The sequence below is a fragment of the Mastigoproctus giganteus genome, chromosome 8 (assembly GCF_048544385.1).
Source record: "Mastigoproctus giganteus isolate SK-2022 chromosome 8, ASM4854438v1, whole genome shotgun sequence".
Taxonomy (NCBI): domain Eukaryota; kingdom Metazoa; phylum Arthropoda; class Arachnida; order Uropygi; family Thelyphonidae; genus Mastigoproctus; species Mastigoproctus giganteus.
Genome location: NC_143582.1, coordinates 49065679 through 49087122, shown reverse-complemented (window position 1 = coordinate 49087122; position 21444 = coordinate 49065679). Strand labels below are relative to the sequence as shown.

Here is a 21444-nt window from a genome sequence, read left to right as displayed (position 1 = left end):
CAGTTATGCAAACAGTATATGATAATGTTAATATTTTATGTCATATTAATGAATAAACAACACAAACTTTATATATATGCATAAAATAATATTTATAAAGATACATTGTGCGTAATACCGCGAAAGTAATCTATCACGGAAAATGGATCCATCACGGATCTATTTTCACGATCGTTCACAGCCATCATTATTCTCATTTCTCTCTCTCGACTGTCACCTTCTTGCGTTTTGGACAGGATTCACCATGAAGTATGCATTCAGCGGTTATCGACCTGTTGCTGTTCTTTCTGAAATTCCTTAATGATCCTATATACACCAATATGTGCTCATCCAACTATACACTCATGATCTTCTATGCCAAGTCTGAACGCTGTTTTGGGTGTGGAATTCCCAGTTGAATGGAATCGTATATGAACCATAATGTTGGTGGAAATAATGGTGGAGTGCGAATTACCGTACCAGTACGCATATACCGTCAAATTCCTCCATATATATATATATAATTGTCTTCAAGCCACCCTATCACATCAGTAGCTTCCCTCGGTAAATGTGGCTTCAGAACATTAAATGCTTGTGGTATCTCACCAGAAGGAATAAACGCCAAGGCACACAAATGTCGAAGCAGCAAACTAAATTCTTCATCAGTGCCGTACTGAGATGCCAGCCCACTTGCTTGAATTTTTCTCCAAACACATTAGCATTAGCATTAGTAGAGGCATATGATGCAAGAAAGTAAGCTTATGCAGCATCAGCCAAAAAAAAACCCCTTCCACTTCACCCCTCCGTTCGTTCGAAATACCTGTCCAGCTGAGCCTTAAATTTATTTAGGCTATCAACTTCCACAACAAGGGATGGAAGTCTGTTTCACCAACCAACTACCTGCTGGCTAAAGTCAAATTTCCGCACATCTATCCTACATCTGTCTTTCCTCAATTTGAATTTATGCCCTCTCAGGTGATTATTCTGAGCAAGAGGCAGTATCCCATCAGCATTGAGCATGCTCAAACCATTCAAGGCTTTGTACACCTCTATCAGATCACCTTGCCGGTGCCTAGTCTCCAGACACTGTAATTTGCAAAACTTGAGCCTTTCTTCGTAAGAGCAACCCTTCGTTCCGTTCACTAACCTTGTTGCCCTTCTCTGTACTCATTCCAGCAGCTCTACATCCTTCTTGAAATGAGGCCTCCAGACCTGTATACAGTACTCAAGGTGTGGCCTGACCATTGCCTTATACAAGGGAATAATCACCTCCTTATCCCTGCTAGAAAACTTCCTGTATATCATTGATAAGACACCATGAGACACTCTTGCAGCCCGTCTGCACTGCTCAGAGAACTTCATATCTGCCTGCACAATTACTCCCAGGTCCTTTTCATTCTCTACCACTGTCAGTGTAGTACCACAGAGTTGATACGTTGCTCAACTTTTCATTCTCTACCACTGTCAGTGTAGTACCACAGAGTTGATACGTTGCTCTGGGGTTGCTGTTTCCCATATGTAGTACTTTACATTTGTCAATGTTAAACTTCATTTGCCACCTCTCAGTCCATCTGCTCAACCTCTCCAGATCCTGTTGCAGCAGCATAGCGTCAGTAGCGTCCTTAACAACACTGCCAACCTTTGTATCGTCTGCAAACCTGGACATTAAGCTTGATGTACCATCATCAATATTATTTATAAATACAGAAAACAACAATGGACCCAACACTGAACCCCGAGGGACTCCACTAATAACATTAGTCCACGATGAGCAGTGTCCATTAATTACCACTCTCTGTCTTCTGCTACTCAACCATCCCTTTATCCATAGCAACAATTGCCACTAATGCCACACTGCTCCAATTTGTGCAGCAATCTTCCATGTGCAACAGTATCAAAAGCCTTTCTAAGATCCAAATATATAATATCAAAGTTATTCCCTGCATCCAATTCTTTTGTGACTACATCATAGTATCCAATCAAATTGGTCAGGCAAGACCTTCCCTTAATAATTGTTCCAGGTGGAAAAAAACAGACCTTATTAGACACATTAGGGAACTCACCTTTGGAAGCATTTATTGCAGCTAATTCCAGTTCAGTCAATATGGCCAGTGATCTCAATCTCAGTGAAGAAAATTTCATTTTCTTCGGCAAAGTCAATCATATCTTGAAACAAACATAATTTTCTTCACTCTTATTCGTCATAAACACGTAAACTAAGGGAAAAATTCGATAGTTTTCATTACTGATGGGTGCATGTATTGTATATAATTGATAAAAAATTGTGGGCATGGTTTTAAATATACCATCCATAATCCAATATTGAGCACATGATAGGCGTTGAATATCTACTCTTGTTGTAAATAGAATTCTTTCCTCTCCCACTGCAGAGACTTTAACAAGAAATCCCATTTTCTTCTTCTTATTTTTATTATTATTATACGAAAATGGGATATTTTTTCTGTAATATTTTTACCTGTTACCTTTTTCAAAATATCCTGTTGGAGCCCATGGTCATGCCTAATGTACTTGTCAAAGTAATATACTTGTGAAAGTACAGCTAATAACAAATACCTGTATAATTACAGTTTTATTTATGCTAATGACACAGCTGCCAAAATACAGTACTTTAAATTTTGTTTTTTCTAAAAACTTGAAATAAGTAATCTTATTTCAAGTTTTTTATGTTTAGCATTTCAATGCTATACCTATAATTATTGCTCAGATGCCCTATACAAACACCAAAATTCGACTTGAAAAATGACCAATTAAATGCAATATAATAAAGTAAAAAATAATTAAGTTGTTTTTATTTGTTTGATTGTATTTTAAAACTGTTTGTTTCTGTAACAGAAAGCATGATCTTCAAATTGAGAGTGTTATTTGCCATTCAAATTTTTGTTATTTTTGATATTTTTTCAACTAAATTTATCTAAGGTAACTTTCTACTTACTAAAAAACTAATAAATATATGTAAAAAAAACTAATAAATATATACATGTTATATGCATATATTTTCACAATATAGTAGATACTGTCGGGATTTTGGGCCAGACCCCTAATCATTGAGTCGAAAAATAAATAAATAAAAATAAAGGTTGTAGTTGCAATTTTCTTAATAATGTTTAATGTTTAACACAGTTTTGTAGATATGACTAATAAAGTTGCAACTGTATAATTATATAGTTGCAATTTCATTATAAATAGTTAAACTGTTACATAGATATGACTTTTGGGAAACTTTGCCATATTGTATTGATATCAGATTTTTGAAATTTGGTATAAATTTTAAAAATGTAGTAACAGAATTCTTGTGTAATAAAATGCTCATAAGTAAAATGGAAAATTAAAAATACATACCTTAAATACTTAAATATTTGTCAGTAACTGGTTTTAAATTTAGTCTTTAAGTCAATAAGCAAAAGTATGTACGGTAGGCCTCGTTATAATGCTGTTTGCTTTATGCTAATTTTCAATAATGCTATTCTTATATTATAACCTGTATTTCACTATAATGCTGTGCTATAACACTCATTTAAAAGAGACTAAAAGTTGTGCTTTGCATTTGCTTCTATGTACATGAGCTCCATGATCACAGTCATCACTCAGTACAGCATCTGTAATAGACAGTTTACTCAAACATATATTACAAAGCAATTCTGATCATGGGCAATGTGCCAGGATATCCAAGCAAAGAGAGCTTAGAAGACTTGAACAATCATATAAATTTTTTTTACATGCCTCCAAACACTACATCTCGGATTCAACCAATGGTACTAAGGTGTTACTGCCACATTTAAAGCCTACTACATAAGGAACATCTTTTCCCAAGCTGTTAAAGCCATCAACATTGGTGAAAATGTACCAAGCCTAAAGGAGTTTTGGAAATCATACAACATTAAAACTGCCGTTTGAAACATTTCCAGTGCCTACGATGAAATGACTCAGAAAACCACAAATGGAGTGTGCTGGAAAATTTGGAAGGATTGCAAAAAGGATTTCCAAGAATCTGATGTTTCAGTTAGAATGTTAAAGAGCAAATCATTGAGCTTGGAAAAGAAGCAGGATTGGACAAAATTGACGATGATGACTTAGAAGAGATGATCAACAATGACAGGGATGGCCTCTCTAATGAAGAACTCATGGAAATGACTAAAGAACAAGAGCATGCAATTGAGGGAGAAGATGATCAAGACCCTAACCCTACAGATGAAGAACCGATAAAGTTGCTAACTGCTAAAGGACTTAGTGAAGCTTTCGAACAATTTGAAAAAATGTGTGATTATTCCAGGACACAACGACTCTGATGTGGAATGAAATTCAAAGGTAATAAGAAGTTTAAAGAAAGAAATGAATCCCTACATGATTTTGTACAACGAGAGGAAGAGAGCCAAAGTATAACCGAAAAATCTGCACATTTTTCAGTCCAAAGATATGAAAACTCTACAGCCCAGGGCCATCAGCTTAATAAATTCATGATTTTAATTGATATTTTAAGTTTAATTTTAATACATAATGTAGTTATTTACATTATGTATTAAAATTAACATAATGTGCAATATTTAATATGTATACAAATTTTTGAATATTAAATATTTTGACCGACATTGTGCGTCTTTTCACTACTGTTTATTATTCATTAGGAAATGCCCTATAGTACCCCAACTCACAGATGCATATGTTACCTTAAGGGAATGTGGCACTCGCTTAGTGCTGATTCACTTAGCACTCTATTTTTGTGGGACAAATTATCAGTATTAAGTGGAGGGTCACCTGTATAAATAAAAAAAATTAGTTAATACCATACCCATGATGATACTAGTATGTTTACAAACACCTTGGTATTGCATCTGATCCTGCACTTAGGCAGTGTTGATAGTTACAAGAATCTGGCAGATACCATTTGGTAGTGTTAACAGATTAGTAGGGTTTGGCGGAAAATAAAGGACCCCCAAGAAAATAAAAATGTTTTCAATTGAATCTGTGAGAAAGTAAATCAGTGGTATTAGTGAACTCTCAAGAGGTTTCCCTCAGCATCCTCCTGGCTCAGACTGACCCTGATTGGTAGCATTAAACTTGAGGTTGCTACCTTTCAATGTTTATGAATTAGTAGAAACAAGATTATGATCCCCATTTGGAGTCCTCCCCCCTTTTATATGAAACCCCAAGCAAAAAAGGTATTAAGATGTATAGCACTTAGTACCATGCATGGGTTGCAGCTTCAGAAAAATGAAGAAACTTATTGACTTGAATTTCTGTAGATTGTAATTTTCAGGAAATACATGATGAAAGAAAGTTGTTCCAGAAAACAGAATTTGAAGGGATAAATGAGGAAGAAGAAAAATTGTTTTTGTGAAGTTGGATACTAAATGGATGCTGACTGGTTGCACATGTTCAGACTGGTTTGGAAGAGAGCAGTAAATTAGCAATGCCACTTCAGAAGAACAGCACCCATGGCGTTATGTATAGAAAAGGCATGCAACAAAAGCAGAATGTCTATGAAACTGAGAGTGGAGAGACTTTGTGAGAGGTGGTGAGTCATTAATTAACCTCTTTTGAATGGAGTCTAAAATGCTGAGAGAGGTTTTGGGGAACAGTATCTGAGAGAGGTGTTTCCAACCCCAAATGTGGGAACAGTATTTTGTATTAGGGCAGATTTAAGATTTTTACAGAGTGAATAGTTATTTAAAAGAAAAGTAATGTCGAGAGAAAAAAAAGTACAACCCAGATTTTTAGATGGAGAGGAAGCAGTCTGCCCTAAATTGATTGGAATAAGTGGGAGGGAAACTCACCTTGGGGAAAATTTTTTCTAAATAAACTAGACGATTATTATTTGTACCAGCACGTGTCATAGATAATACTAGGGGTGAGAATATTCTTGACCTCATCATTACTCATGAATTAGATGACATTACAGGAGCTTAAAATGCAGGAACCATTGCCAGGTAATGATCATGCAGTCATCAGCTTCAGAATCATATTCTGTGTCCTTAAAAATTATTTAGTTATAGGTTATTAAAAGCCAGCAGAGGCCCCTAGAACAAAGAGCCTCACTGATCCTGCCTTTCCCTTGAAATTCCTTTTTTCTGTAATTCGTGGCAGTGGTCTGGGATCCAGCCCCCCATCCCCATACTCAATGCACAAGGCCATGGTAGTTGACCCACCTGCTCCACCAGTGCTCCTATTTAGTTCATAATCTATATGTTCATTAATCCAATGTAATAGTTGTTTCACTCAGACTACTAAAATCACCTACATGAATTTGTTTACAGTGCTATATGGCAACACCCAGTTACACAAATAATATAACTGTTCAATTACACAGTGAATAGGAATGTTGGACTCTAGAATCAAAACTGAAACCAAAATAATAATGAGATCAGAATAAAATAACTGCAGGATTACAAAATGAATAAGACTGCCACACTCCGAATTATAACCGGAATTGTAACCAGAGTGGCTGCTTGGTTGACTCTTGTGCTCCAGATCAATTTGCCATATTCCTAGCCAAATTACTTAGACTACTGACCTGCAGCTGACCTCATATCACATGGAAACTAATTGGAAGATATAGAAAACTACACCCTTTGCAAGTGTAAGTGCAAGTCATGGGTGGCAACAGTTTTAAATATGCTGGAGGACAATAATAGTTTGATGACCAGAAGGCTAAACAGTTATATAATATTGTTTAAAAGCTCCTGATGCTTCTCTTTAAAATCCAAGGGAAACTACCAGAACAAAAAATCTTATCTTAAGTTAATAATTGGAAAACTTATTACAGACATTATCAGTATCCTCCCCCATATCCCTAAAACTGCCACTGTAAAGAGCTCCTGTCTGAGAGAGATAGAGTCCTATTCCCCTTCCCTCTCTGTGGCAATGTTATTACAGGCTCCATCTCACAGATAGGTTCACCCAAAATCATTGGCTTAACAATGATTTTGGATGTTAATGTGATGTTAATGTTTTGTAATTATAAAAGAGGCAGGATGTCATAGAGGCATTCAGGATTGACTGAAGCTAAAATAACCTCAGTCAATCTTAGCTATCTTAGTTTAGGGAAAGATGGTTGATCAGAATGGGTAAGACCTAATTCTGATTAGCTATTTTTTTCTCTCCATTCTGCTCATTTGCAATGACTGTTTAGATTCACTGTGCCTCCCCAGCACCTCCCAGTACTGCAAAATACAGCCATCTCTAGTCACTAAGAAATCTTAGGAGTTTTTAAGAAAGCTGTAATACCACTTCAAGAAATTATTGTTTTCTTGTGTAGAAGAATTATAGTTGTATGACAATTATGTCATATAACTATAATAGAAGTGTTCAAATGTGATCTGTTATGGTTCTTCGTGATAATTATGTAACAAATAGATATATATAAATAAGTGTAATATTCCTAGCCTCAAATAAGTGTTATATTCCTATCCTCAGTGTGTCTTTCTGCAGTAGATTAGTATTAGTGGTGAGAGAAGGCAACTTATACAGCATCAGCTAAAAAAAAAAACCACCCCACATTACCTGTCTGACCCCTCTAATACTTTGCCCAATTCCCCCTTAATTTAGTCAAACTACCCACCTCCATGAAATCAAATGGAGCTTCGTGCTACCAATAAATCACTATAAGTCTGAAAGAAAATTTCCACATATCTTTCCTGCAAACATCATTCCTTCATTTAAGTTTATGCCCATCATGTGTCTATTGTCTTTATACTAGAGAACGGATGCCATTGGCATTTAGTTTACTCAACCATTCAAAGCCTTAACACCTCATTCGGATCACCTTGCAGGTGCCTAGTTTCGAGACACTGCAACTTACAGAACAGAAGCCTTTCTTGATAAGAATACCTTTTTGTTCTCCTCATTGATATTGTTGCCCTTCTTTGTGCCCCTTCCAACAGATCAGCATCCCTAGTGATTCTTCATGCATTAAGAATCTGCAGATAAATGAACCACTAGGTGGCAGTGATCACAGTGTGTTGAAGTGGGATTTACTCAAGGAGGTAACTACCATCAGAGGTAAAGGGAAGGGTTTTTGTTTTCGTAAAGGCGACTATGATGGTCTGAGACAGTATTTAAATTCTATACAGTGGGACCAACTGATGATGTTACCAACAGCAAACTCAAAATGGGAAGCATTCAAGGAACTAATCTTGGAAGCTACCAGGCTTTACATACCAACTAAGAAATATTGTTCAAGGTTTAGGCCTAAATGGTTGTCAGATGAACTAATGAGACATGTGGCAGAGAAGAAAAATGCATGGGATACATACAAATTAATGGGCGACATGGAAGCCTATGATAGATATAAGTTGGTCTGTAACCAAGTCACAAAGGAGATTAGGCAGGCAAAGGCAGACTACGAAAAATCTTTGGCAAAGGATGCAAAGAAAAACAGAAAAGAGTTCTTTACCTATTTAAACTCAAGAAGGAAAGGGATGAATCAGATTGGTCCACTGGATATTGATGGTTCAACAGTTGAGGATCCTGCTCAGGTGGCTAACAATCTAAACAAGTATTTTGCATCTACATTCACGCATGAGGAGTTATTCAGGAAGGAGAATGACGTAGGTAAAGTAAACATTGGCAGTGAGCTAGATGATTTTGTAATAACTGAGAGGAAAGTGGAAGAGAGATTGTTGAGGATAAACATAAAAAAGGCACCTGGGGTGGATGGGATCTATCCAGTTATATTAAAGGAGGCAGCAAAGGAAGTAAGCAAACCCCTAGCCATAATTATGAGAGCTTCATTGGACTCAGTGGAGGTACCCATAGACTGGAGATGTGCAAATGTAACCCCAATTCACAAAGGAGGATCAAAGGCTGACACAAGTAATTATAGACCTGTTAGTTTAACTTCTGTTCCAGGAAAATTAATGGAGGCACTGGTTAAAGAAGCACTGCAGGATCATCTAGACAAGAATTCAGTTATAGCTCAGACGCAGCATGGTTTTGTTAAGGGCAGGTCTTGCCTGACCAATTTGATTGGATACTATGATGTAGTCACAAAAGAACTGGATGCAGGGAATAACTTTGATATTATATATTTGGATCTTAGAAAGGCTGCAAAATTGGAGCAGTGTGGCATTGGAGGCAAATTGCTGCTATGGATAAGGGGATGGTTGAGTGGCAGAAGACAGAGAGTGGTAATCAATGGACACTGCTCAACGTGGACTAATGTTATTAGTGGAGTTCCTCAGGGTTCAGTGTTGGGTCCGTTGTTGTTTTCGGTGTTTATGAATGATATTGATGATGGTATATCAAGTTTAATGTCGAAGTTTGCAGATTTTATACAAAGGTTGGCAGGGTTGTTAAGGACACTACTGACACTATGCTGCTGCAACAGGATCTGGAAAGGTTGAACAGATGGGCTGAGAGGTGGCAAATGAAGTTTAACATTGACAAATGTAAAGTACTACATATGGGAAACAGTAACCCCAGAGCAACGTATCAACTCTGCGGTACTACACTGACAGTGGTGGAGAATGAAAGGGACCTGGGGGTAATTGTGCAGGCAGATATGAAGTTCTCTGAGCAGTGCAGACGATCTACAAGGGTAGCTCATGGTGTCTTGTCAATGATATACAGGAATTTTTCTAGCAGGGATAAGGAGGTGATTATTCCCTTGTATAAGGCAATGGTTAGGCCACATCTTGAGTACTGTATACAGGTCTGGAGGCCTCATTTCAAGAAGGATGTAGAGCTGCTGGAACGGGTACAGAGAAGGACAACAAGATTAGTGAATGGAACAAAGGGTTGCTCTTACGAAGAAAGGCTTAAGTTTTGCAAATTACAGAGTCTGGAGACTAGGCACCGGCGAGGTGATCTGATAGAGGTGTATAAGGCTTTGAATGGTTTGAGCATGCTCAATGCCAATGGGATTCTTCCTCTTCTCAGAATAATCACCTCAGAGGGCATAAATTCAAATTGAGGAAGGACGGATGTCGGATAGATGTGCAGAAATTTGCCTTTGGCCAGCGGGTGGTTGGTTGGTGGAACCGACTTCCATCACTTGTTGTTGAAGTTGATAGCCTAAACAAATTTAAGGCTCAACTGGACAGGTATTTCGAACGAACGGAGGGATGAAATGGGAGTGGTGTGTTTTTTTTTTTTTTTTTGGCTGATGCTGAATAAGCTTGCTTTCTTGCATCATATGCCTCTGCTAATGCTTTCAAAAATGAGATTTCCATGTCTGTATGTAGTACTCAAGATGTAGTGTAACCATTGCCTTATACAACAGGATAATGATATCCTTGTACCTTCTGAATAATTACTGCTACTCATATTCAATATTTTGCATTTGTCAATATTAAATTTCAATTGCCACTTCTCAGCCCATCAGCTTAATTTTTTCTAGATCTTCTTGCAATAGCATTATTACTACACTGATTACTATCATTAGCCATCTTGCCTTCATCTGAAAACTTAGATATTAAGCATGATATGCCTTCATCAATATAAGATGGGTGACATTTAATTCGTGGATTGGTGCAAGGTCTTATCTTAATTGCTATCATCTGAATCTTTGTGGAATTATCCTTCTGAAAATACTCTCCATTGAATTTTACAGTTTCATGACCGTTGTACCCACACATTAAATGCTTCTTTCAAGTGATTTTTCAAAAGACTGCAAAGTGCTTCCATTATAACTCTGCGAGCATCATTGTTGGATGCAAAATGCTTATCTTTCAGAGCTTTCTTCAGACTTGCAGAAGTGGCTAGGTCCAGTGAATAACGGGAATGTGGCAGAACCTTGACCCTTATAACAGTGATCACAGGCTGCACAATATTAGCCATATGGGACCTAGCATTGTCTTGATGGAGAAACTACTTCACACTGGAAAGTTCTTGACGTTTCTCATGAATGGAGCAGCTGTGATCATAATATTGTGCAGCCTGTGATCACCTGTAGCAGTGATCACGGGCTGCACAATATTAGCCATATGGGACCTAGCATTGTCTTTATGGAGAAACCACTTCACACTGGAAAGTTCTTGATGTTTCTCATGAATGGTGTGAAGTTTCACTCTGAGAACCTCAGATTATGCTTCCTTATCAAATTGATACCATTGAAACCATTGACAAATCAGTGAAAAAATTATTTTGAAAAGAAAATTATATACATGTTTTCATTTAGGGTTATTATAAATTTATTAATGGAAATTTATTAAGTCAAATATACTAGTGCAATATGTTATTTATTAAGAACACACATGTTTATTAGAAGAGAATTTATTGCTTATACCTCTTTGAATTTTTTTAACAGTCCTGGAAAATAAACTATAAAACTACAAATCCTTTACTTTTTAATCCATATTGTAGTTGTAGGATATACCACAAAGATATTCTGTTATATTTCGCCGATTATTGTTATTGACCTTATTTAAAATTCTGCAGTCAACTTCTTCATAGTGTGTTCATTTCTGTGAATGTTCATGTCTGGCAATAATTCTTTTGAAATCTGTATTGTAAGTTTTTTGAATTTTCCTTAACTTATCTATAAAAATCCGTAAAGTAGGGTGAGCATTACTACTACCAAAGGCTAATTGTAGTTTGCGATGGCAAGCTTCAGCAAAATTATTTGTTCTGTCGCTTTCACTTAATGTTCATTGGCAAACTACAATTAGCCTTTGGTAGCAGTATCACTCACCTTACTTTGTGGATTTTTATAGATAAATTAAGGAAAATTCAAAAAGCTTATGATATAGACTCAAAAGAATTATTGCTGTCCACGGAAACGAACACACTATGAAGAAGCTGACCACAGAATTTTAAATAAGGTCAATAACTGTAATTGGCAAAATAGAATATCTTCTTGGTATATCCTACAACTACAATATGGATTAAAAAAGTAAAGAATTTGTAGTTTTATAGTTTATTTTCCAGAATTGTTAAATAAATTCAAAGATGTATATTTAACTATGCAATAAATTCTCTTCTAATAAACGTGTGTTCTTAATAAATAACATATTGCACTAATATATTTGACTGAACAAATTTCCATTAATAAATTTGTAACAACCCTAAATGAAAACATGTATATAATTTTCTTTTCAAAATAATTTTTGTCGCTGATTTGACCGTGCTGAGTAGTTGCATACCCATTTAAGCTCTATAAGTCTTGTTGTGAAACCAAAGGAAAAGTTTGCATAAACTTTCACAGCAGATGAGGATGTCCTGTAGCACAGTAAGGAAGATTTATTGAAGTGACTTGAATGCATATCTTTGCAGAATTCAACTCAGGCAGTCATTAAATATAAAAATATGAAAGAACAGCATGTTCACTTTGTCATGGAATTCAGTGCATTCGTAGTGGGGGCCTGACATTATAAATAAAATTTGGTTTTCTGATGAAGCATCTTTTCATATAGATGGGCATGTGAATAAGCAAATTGCAAGATTTTGGGATCTGGCAAATCCACGTTATTGTTGACAGTCCATATGCACAAAGAGTTATTGTGTGTGGTGTGCACTCTCTGCATTTGTCATTTTTGAACCAGTGTTTGTTGATGGAAACATCAGAAGTGACATTTACCTCATTGTCATTAAGGACAATTTTTGCCTTTTTTTTGTATGGATATAGCATTAACATGGATGACAACTGGTTTCAACAGGATAGTATTAAGACCCCATACTGTCTTGCATGCCTGGATGAAATAAATTTTGACAATAGAGTGGTTTCTAACTGCTACACAGGGTAGCAGTTAGAAAAATACTAAGGACTGGCATGGCCTCCAATGTCACCTGATTTAAACCCATGTGATTTTTATCTCCGGAGTTCTCAGACTGTTTTGGAAGAATCCACAAACCATACCTGGAAATACCTTAAAATCAGTGGGATTAAACACTTCAGGTAACTGCTGGAGAGTTAAATCACTTAGTCTTTATTATCTGAAGATTTTCTTAATGTAATAATTCTTTAAATAGCAGAGGATGCTGTGGGTCTTAAATATGTTAGCTTGTATGTGTGTAATTATTCATTTCACCTTTTGATTCCCCTTTGTTAATTGAGGATACATTTCCACAACTCTAGTCCCTAGGGATTTACTCTGAATCCATGGATGCACTAATAATTATGGATAAAAGTTTTTAGACCTATTTTGGTGCCTGTCTCATTACAATTAAATAAATCCCATTCCCATCCACCCTGATGCATTATTTACATTTAGCTTCAAAGATTCTCTTCCACTTTCCTCTTGGTTATCACAAAATCATTTAGCTCCTTTTAATTTGATGTTCTTTTGTCATTCTCACTCCTCAGAAATCCTCATGTGAATGTAGATGCAAAATATCTATTCTGTTTGTTGGCAACCTGAGCAGGATCATTAACTGTTATACCATTCATACCTAGTGGGCCAATATGATCTATCCCTTTCCTTCTAATGTTTGCATAAGTAAAGAAGTTTTTGTCACTTTTCTTTACTAGATACAGACTACTGATAATCTGCCTTAGCTTGTGTAGCGTACTTTGTGACGTGATTGCAGATTACTCTATACTTACTCTTAAGTTTCTGCATCTTTTAATAATTTATAAGCATCCCATGCATTTTTTCCTGTTACTGGTCTCATCAGCTCTTCTGACATCCATTTAGGTCTAAACCTTGAACAGAACCTTTAAGTTGGTATAAAAAGTAAAGAGCCTTGTAGCTTCCCTGAATCACTTCCCCGAATGCTTCCCATTTCGAATTTGCTGTTGGTAACATCATCAGTTGACCCTTCTGAATAGATTTTAAAAACTGCCATTTTAGTGACCCTTTTGAAAGCAGAAGTCCTCCACTCTCCCCTTAACAATAGTTACTTTTTTAAATAAATTCCATATCAATACACTATGATCACATCCACCTAGTGGAAGTGATCATAGTGTATTGATATGGAATTTATTTAAAGATTGATATGAGATGTATTCTGTTATCTGCAGATTTTTAATGCATGAAGAAGATAATCAGATCAAGAGTATTGCTTTCTCTCTAACATGCTATATAGAACAGAGTCAAATATTCCGTAAATCCACAAAAGTCCTTCTAGTGTGTGAGTAACCAATCCACAAGTTCCAGTCAATATCTTGAAAGTTAAATCTTATTATAAGACATTCTGATTTACTTAACCACTCTCTTTGCCTGTATAGTTGTTCATCATACTCATCATAGTCATTAGGTGTATAGCACACTCCTACTCTCATTTTTGTTTTTTCAGTGCTTATTTCATTCCAATCTGACTCACCATTGCACTAGTCACCCATGCCAACAAGATGTACTGCCTTAGATTTTTTGGCTTGGGTAAAGAAAGCCTGCACGAGAACAACAAGAAATGTCGGATAACTTATGCGGAAAAATTAGCTTCCCAATACGGCACTCTAGCACTGCTCGGTCTGGAGGATATGTTGATTGACAGGTAGGCGTGGCAAGCGATGAAATAATTGGTGGTGGGCGCCACAGACGACAAGCTACGGTGTAGTCATTGGTTGGCATTATGATGTGTATTTACCAGTAAAGAATGGTGCATAATAGTTTTGTAATGAATGGTGAACAGGTAATAGTAGCGATGAATCTTTTAAAGATGGAAGAAAAATCCACATGAGTGTCTTTAAAAATAAAAGTACAGTAATAAAAAATTAATATTTTATTAATAAACAATTTATGTCCTAGTCCACTCACGATTCTAAAGAAAAAAGGTTAGGTTACCCCCTCCATTTCGGGAGAAGTTCAAGCTCCCATGGGATTCAAGTGGAGGTAACCTGACCTTTTTTCACCATTAGGGCATATTATTGAACTAGAAAATAAAAATACAGTCATAAAAAAATTTATTTTTTTATGAATTAGATAGTATGAATCAGAGCTGTAATACTCAGTACATTCTACGTTGATATTAATATTTGTAAAATAATAAGAGGAGTTTACCTCGATATAGTACGTAGAACACTTCCGTATGATACTCTCCAGAAATTAAAACGGAAAAAACGAAAAAATTTACAACTTACCGGTACATGAAAGTAAAATATAAATAATTAAATAATCAATTTAACACAATTCAAATCAATTTAAAACAATTAAAAATCAATTTAACGCAATTAAAAAGAATCTAACGAAAATATTCAAAACGATTTTCCTTCCTGAAGCTGACAACGCTTTTTGACTGTATGTTGTGATCATAGGAATGAAAATTACCGAATAGGGTTGAACCTGAAACTTAAATAGTGATTAATTGTCTTCGCGCATGCGCGTAATGGTCCACGCATCGGAGATCAAATATGGCCACCGAACATTAACAGAATTCTTGTGTAATTTAATTTCAACAGTTTCTGCAATTAATAGTCGCGTATAATTACGTTGAATATTAAGTATTTTGGCCTCGTTAAATAAAAAAAGTATGTTTTTCGTTAATGGCACGAAAGACTAATTCTGACGCTGCTGAATCGCCGCAAGAAATGTTGCATACTAGATCATTAATTTGTGTTGCAAACGCGGAAAGAACCGAGCGATTGTTCAGTATAGTGTGTAACGTCCGTATTGGCCTGGCCACAATTTTAAATTCGGTATCTTTAAAGAATCTATTAAGCTATTTGTGCCACTGTTCAATATATGGGACAGAAATAAAGTATTTTTTGATATTACTATTGTTGGTTGGTGTAGTATTTTGTATCCTATCCTTAGCCTGTACCCTAATTCGGTTTATTGTGGCAATGGAATAACCCCTGTTTAAGAACCTGCTAGTTAATATTTGTATTTCTTAGTCCAAAGCAGATTCCGTCGTAGAATATTTATAAACATTTAGAAATTGATTAAAGATAATCGATCTTTTGTAGGTGAACAGGTGATAGCTATTATAATGTAGAAGCATACCGGTGTTTGTAGGTTTTCGATAGATGCTAAATTGTATTTTATTCGAGTCCCTGGTAAGCGTGAAGTTTAGAAAGTTTAATGACTTTGTATCTGCATCCTCCCTTTCCAATGTAAATTTGAGTCTAGAATGAATATTATTAAACGAATTTAAAATGTCTTGGATAATACTACTATCAGTAATAACTAGAACATACTACTATCAGTAATAACTCAGGCTCAAACCCATTGTAATTCAAAAATTTGTTTGTACACCTTGTCTCGAAAGGTGATGTAGTTGACCTCAACTAACAGTTTAATCAAGTGAAAAATTTCCTTAATAGGTAGCTTTGTATAATTAATCGGTGTCGAGTTTTTATTTAACATATCCCAAATAATATCTAATGTGTATTCAACGTTTACATTTGTATACAACGAGGTAACATCTAGTGAGAATAAATGTTCTAGTTATTACTGATAGTAGTATTGTCCAAGACATTTTACATTCGCTTAATAATATTCATTCTAGACTCAAATTTACATTGGAAGCCCCGGGTGCCAAGCATTCCATGGCCAAGCGATTCTAGTGCATCTGTAAAAGCGTTTTTTCTAAAGAGATTTTCAGCGAATAGATTCTAAGGTGTTATAAATGTCAAAAATTTGGACATTCCCAAACTGTCTGTAGAAGTGATGCAGTATGCCCTAACTGTGGATTGAAGGAACATGCCCAAGCTGATTGTAAATCGCAGTCCTCACTTTGCCCTAATTGTAAAGACAATCACCCAGCTTTCTCAAAAACATCCGATCAATGGAAATATGAGAAGAAAATCCAAAAATACAAGATAGAAAAGAAAGTCTCATTTTCCGAAGCCAGAAAACAATTACAGCAACTAATACCAATGCCAAAACGTACATATGCCGACGCTGCTCAAAAATTTCACTCAATATCAGTTCAAACAGATACATCAATCCCGCCAAGCATCTCTATTTCTGAATGGGCTCGAACTTTACTCTCTACTGTACCTCAGTCCTCAAAGCAACAGACTTCTAATAAATCTAATAACACACCAGTCACGATACCTCCTGTTACTCTTACAACTCCTGTAAGATCTACTCAAACAGAAAACTCTGATCCCGGTAACAAGCAGCATGCTGAACCTTTCTTCATGGACACAAATGAGACTTGCTCTCATGAAGAAACGGAAACCATTCTGGAAATTCATCCAGAAGATGTAATAGAGGCCAGACCAATATTTTCAAAGAGAGACAAAATAAAAATTGACTGACAGAAACAGATTTCCAAAAAACAGACAGACACAGCTTCCTCATTTAAACCCAAACAATTAGATAGAATGAATCAGAGCTGTATTACTCAATATGTTCTACGTTGGTAATAATATTAGTAAATTGATAAGAGGAGTTTACCTCAATATAGTACGTGGAACACTTCCGTATGATACCCTCCAGAAATTAAAACGAAAAAATCGACAACTTACCGGTACATTAAAGTAAAATATAAATAATTAAAGTGAAATATAAATAATTAAATAATCAATTTAACACAATTCAAAATCAATTCAAAACAATTAAAATTCAAATTAACGCAATTAAAAGAATCTAACGAAAATATTCAAAACGATTTTCCTTCCTGAAGCTGACAATGCTTTTCGACCGACTGTCGTGATCACAGGAATGAAAATTATCGAATCAGGCTAAACCTGCAACTTAAATAGTGATTATGTGTCTTCGCGCATGCGCGTAAAGGTCCACGCATCGGAGATCAAATATGGCCGCCGAACATTAACAGAATTCTCGTGTAATTTAATTTCAACGGTTTCTGCAATTAATAGTCGCGTATAATTACGTTGAACGTTAAGTATTTTGGCCTCGTTAAATAAAAAAGTATGTTTTTCGTTAATGGCATGAAAGGCTAATTCTGACGCTGCTGAACGAGAAGCACGAACAGAGGCTTCGTGTTGATTTACACGGATATTAAGAGAAAACCGCGTGGAACCCTGATAAGACGAGTCGCAATCACCGCAAGAAATGTTGTATACTAGATCATTAATTTGTGTTGCGAACGCCGAAAGAACCGAGCGATTGTTCAGTATAGTGTGTAACTTCCGTATAGGCCTAGCTATAATTTTAAATTCGGTATCTTTAAAGAATCTGTTAAGCTGTTTGTGCCACTGTTCAACATATGGGACAGAAATAAAGTATTTTTTGATATTACTATTGTTGATTGGTGCAGTATTTTGTATCCTATCCTTAGCTTGTACCCTAATTCGATTTATTGTGTTTATGGGATAACCCCTGTTCAAGAATCTGCTAGTTAATATTTGTATTTCTGAGTCTAAAGCAGAATCCGTCGTTGAATATTTATAGGCATTTAGAAATTGATTAAAGATAATCGATCTTTTGTAGGTGAACGGGTGGTAGCTATTATAATGTAGAAGCATACCGGTGTTTGTGGGTTTTCGATAGATGCTAAATTGTATTTTGTTCGAGTCCCGGGTAAGCGTGAAATTTAGAAAGTTTAATGACTTAGTATCCGTATCTTCCCTTTCCAATGTAAATTTGAGTCTAGAATGAATATTGTTAAACGAATGTAAAATATCTTGGATAGTACTACTATCGGTGATAACTAGAACATCGTCTAAATACCTCCCATAGTATGTGATACGGGGACGAAAAGGTGTCAAATGTATCTGCTCAATCGTTGAGAGATAGATCTCTGACATTAAGCCACTCAGGCTCAAACCCATTGGTAATCCAAAAATTTGTTTGTACACCTTGTCTCGAAAGGTGATGTAGTTAGCCTCAACTAATAGTTTAATTAAGTGAAAAATCTCCTTTATAGGCAGCTTCGTATAATTAATCGGTGTCGAGTTTTTATTTAACATATCCCAAATAATATCTAATGTGTATTCAACGTTTACATTCGTATATAATGATGTAACATCTAATGAGAATAAATTGTCATTGTCGCCGAGTTTACAGTCCTTAAGATTATTAAATAATGTATCGTAATTCTTAATCCCAAATTGTATAACCTGTCTAAAAGGTTTTATAATGTTATATACATGTGTGGCTAAGGCTGAAAATGCCGAGTTCCTGTAGGAAACAATAGGTCGAATCGGAAATCCAGGCTTGTGTAATTTTACCTGACCAAAAAGTGCAGGAATATTGTATGTTCTGGACTTCAATTCCTTCAACTGAACCATAGTAATGTAGTCGTTTTTACGATATGTGGTTAACGTTTTATTGTATTGATTTACCAAATTGGTAAACAGTGTCGGGTCCACTTCACAATAAGTGGAGCTATCAGATACAACTGAATCTAACTTATTAATATAATCATGTTTATCTAGTATTACCACTGTATCTCCTTTATCTGCCCTCTGTATAATAATGTCCTTATTTTCTCGAAGTTCTCGTAAAGCTGAACTGTCATGTGTATTCAATTTAGGAAGTCGTGTTTCTTTTATGTTATTCACTACTTGGTTAACTTGTTGAATAAATACATCTTTTTGTGGAACACTACGAAGTCCAAATTCAAAATCAATTACGCATTGTTTTTTTGGCAGCTTTCGAGGTGGTAAATTATAATTTAATCCTTTGGATAAAAGTGAAATCTGGTCCTGCGATAGTGTACACGAGGAAAGATTTGTAACCTGTTGATATGTCGGTTCGTTGGATACTGGGTGAGGGGGTGTTCGTGAACTAGCCGACATATTCTGTGGTAGTGCGTTATGTGTCTGTGGGGGGGATGTCACCCAGCTCGTGTGAACTTGGTCGCAAGCTCGCGACAATGTGTTAGAATTCGTATGAACGTGTCTTGAACTATTCGATAATGTTTGCAACTTATTAACGTGTCTGTTTTTTATTTCTGAGGCTTGTGCTTCCCGTCGCAAATCTATGGAGGTCTTCAATACAGACCAATCGTTCGGATGTAGATAATTTTTTAATTTATCGCGAAGCTTCCTAACCTGGGAAAGGTATTTTTGTTTATCCGAATATCGAGATTTTAAGGCAAGCTTAACAATATTACGTGATGTCGTCAGTGATAGTTGTTTTATGCCTGAAATTTTTTGATTTAAATTCACCCTGGCAAACTTCGGAACGATGTTGTTTTGAAGGCAATATTTTAGGAAAGAAATATGGTAACTTTGGGCCGAGTACCTTAGTGTAGATTTAATGTAATTTTGTACCAAGCCATTCAAAAAATCTCCCATAATTGTGTGTATCGATTGTATACTACTGGAGAGACAGGAAGTGAATGAAATAGTCAATAAGAGTATGAAAATTAATTAGATAGAATGAATCAGAGCTGTATTACTCAATATGTTCTACGTTGGTAATAATATTAGTAAATTGATAAGAGGAGTTTACCTCAATATAGTACGTGGAACACTTCCGTATGATACCCTCCAGAAATTAAAACGTTTTAAAACGTTTTAAAACGTTTTAATTTCTGGAGGGTATCATACGGAAGTGTTCCACGTACTATATTGAGGTAAACTCCTCTTATCAATTTACTAAACCCAAACAATGAAAAACATCATCCAATGGAACTGTAGAGGCTTTCGCAGCAATATCGACGACATCCACGAGATAATTAAGCGTTATAAACCAATTGGAATCTGTTTACAAGAGACATATTTAACACCTCAGGTGTCTACTTCGATAAAAAATTACACTCTCTTTCGGCAAGACAGACCTGCTACTAATAATGCTCACAGAGGATTAGCGATACTTATAGATGGAAGAGTACCCTGCAAACGCATTCAGTTGCAAACCACTGTTGAAATTGTTGCCACACGAATAGCCATTGGCGTTACCCTAACACTTGCTTCAATCAACCTGCCACCCATTCGCCCTTGTACCATACATGAACTTGAAGATCTCATTCAGCAGTTGCCAAACCCTTTCTGCTTATTGGGTGACTTCAGTGGACACCATCCATTGTGGGGTTCTTCCAATACAGACGGACATGGAAAAATCATTGAAATGCTTATTGAAAGACGAAATCTAACCATATTAAATACTGGTTCACCAACTTACCTCCACCTCCCAACAGGAACAGTCTCTTCAATAGATCTCTCTATCTGCTTTCCAATCCTTTTCCCTAGTATCCAGTGGACAGCTCTGGATGATCCACTCAACAGTGATCACTACCCTATAATATGTAAAATTGAAACGTCACACTGCATACCTTCAGAAACTCACACAAAATGGAAATTTTCCAAGGCAGACTGGACAAAGTATACCACTAACGTATCCTTCGACAATCAGATCATCAAATCTCATCCGATTGACACAGTTGCCGACCATATTACAAAACAGATTCTAGCAGCCTCATCCACTGCCATCCCACAGTCAAAGTCAAGCACTCGTAGAAACAGAAATTATTGGCGGAATGAGGACTGTAAGAATATAAAAAAAGAAAAAAACCGTGCATGGAATTTATTCCGCAAACATCCTACCACCACTAACCTTATAAATTACAAGAAAATTAGAGCTAAAGCCCATCATATTAGAAAGAAAGCAAAAAGAGACTCTTGGGTTCGATTCGCAACTACAATTAATAAAAATACTGATCTAAGAATTATTTGGAGGAAAATAAGACAATTAAATGGTAAATTTCCCCCTT

At 35.9% G+C, this 21444-nt stretch overlaps 1 protein-coding gene across 2 annotated transcripts in view; it reads left to right on the top strand.

Moving 5' to 3' along the window:
• LOC150081523 (DDB1- and CUL4-associated factor 6-like) overlaps positions 1 to 21444 on the top strand; it is a 328354-nt gene that overhangs the window by 171066 nt on the left and 135844 nt on the right. The window lies entirely within an intron of this gene.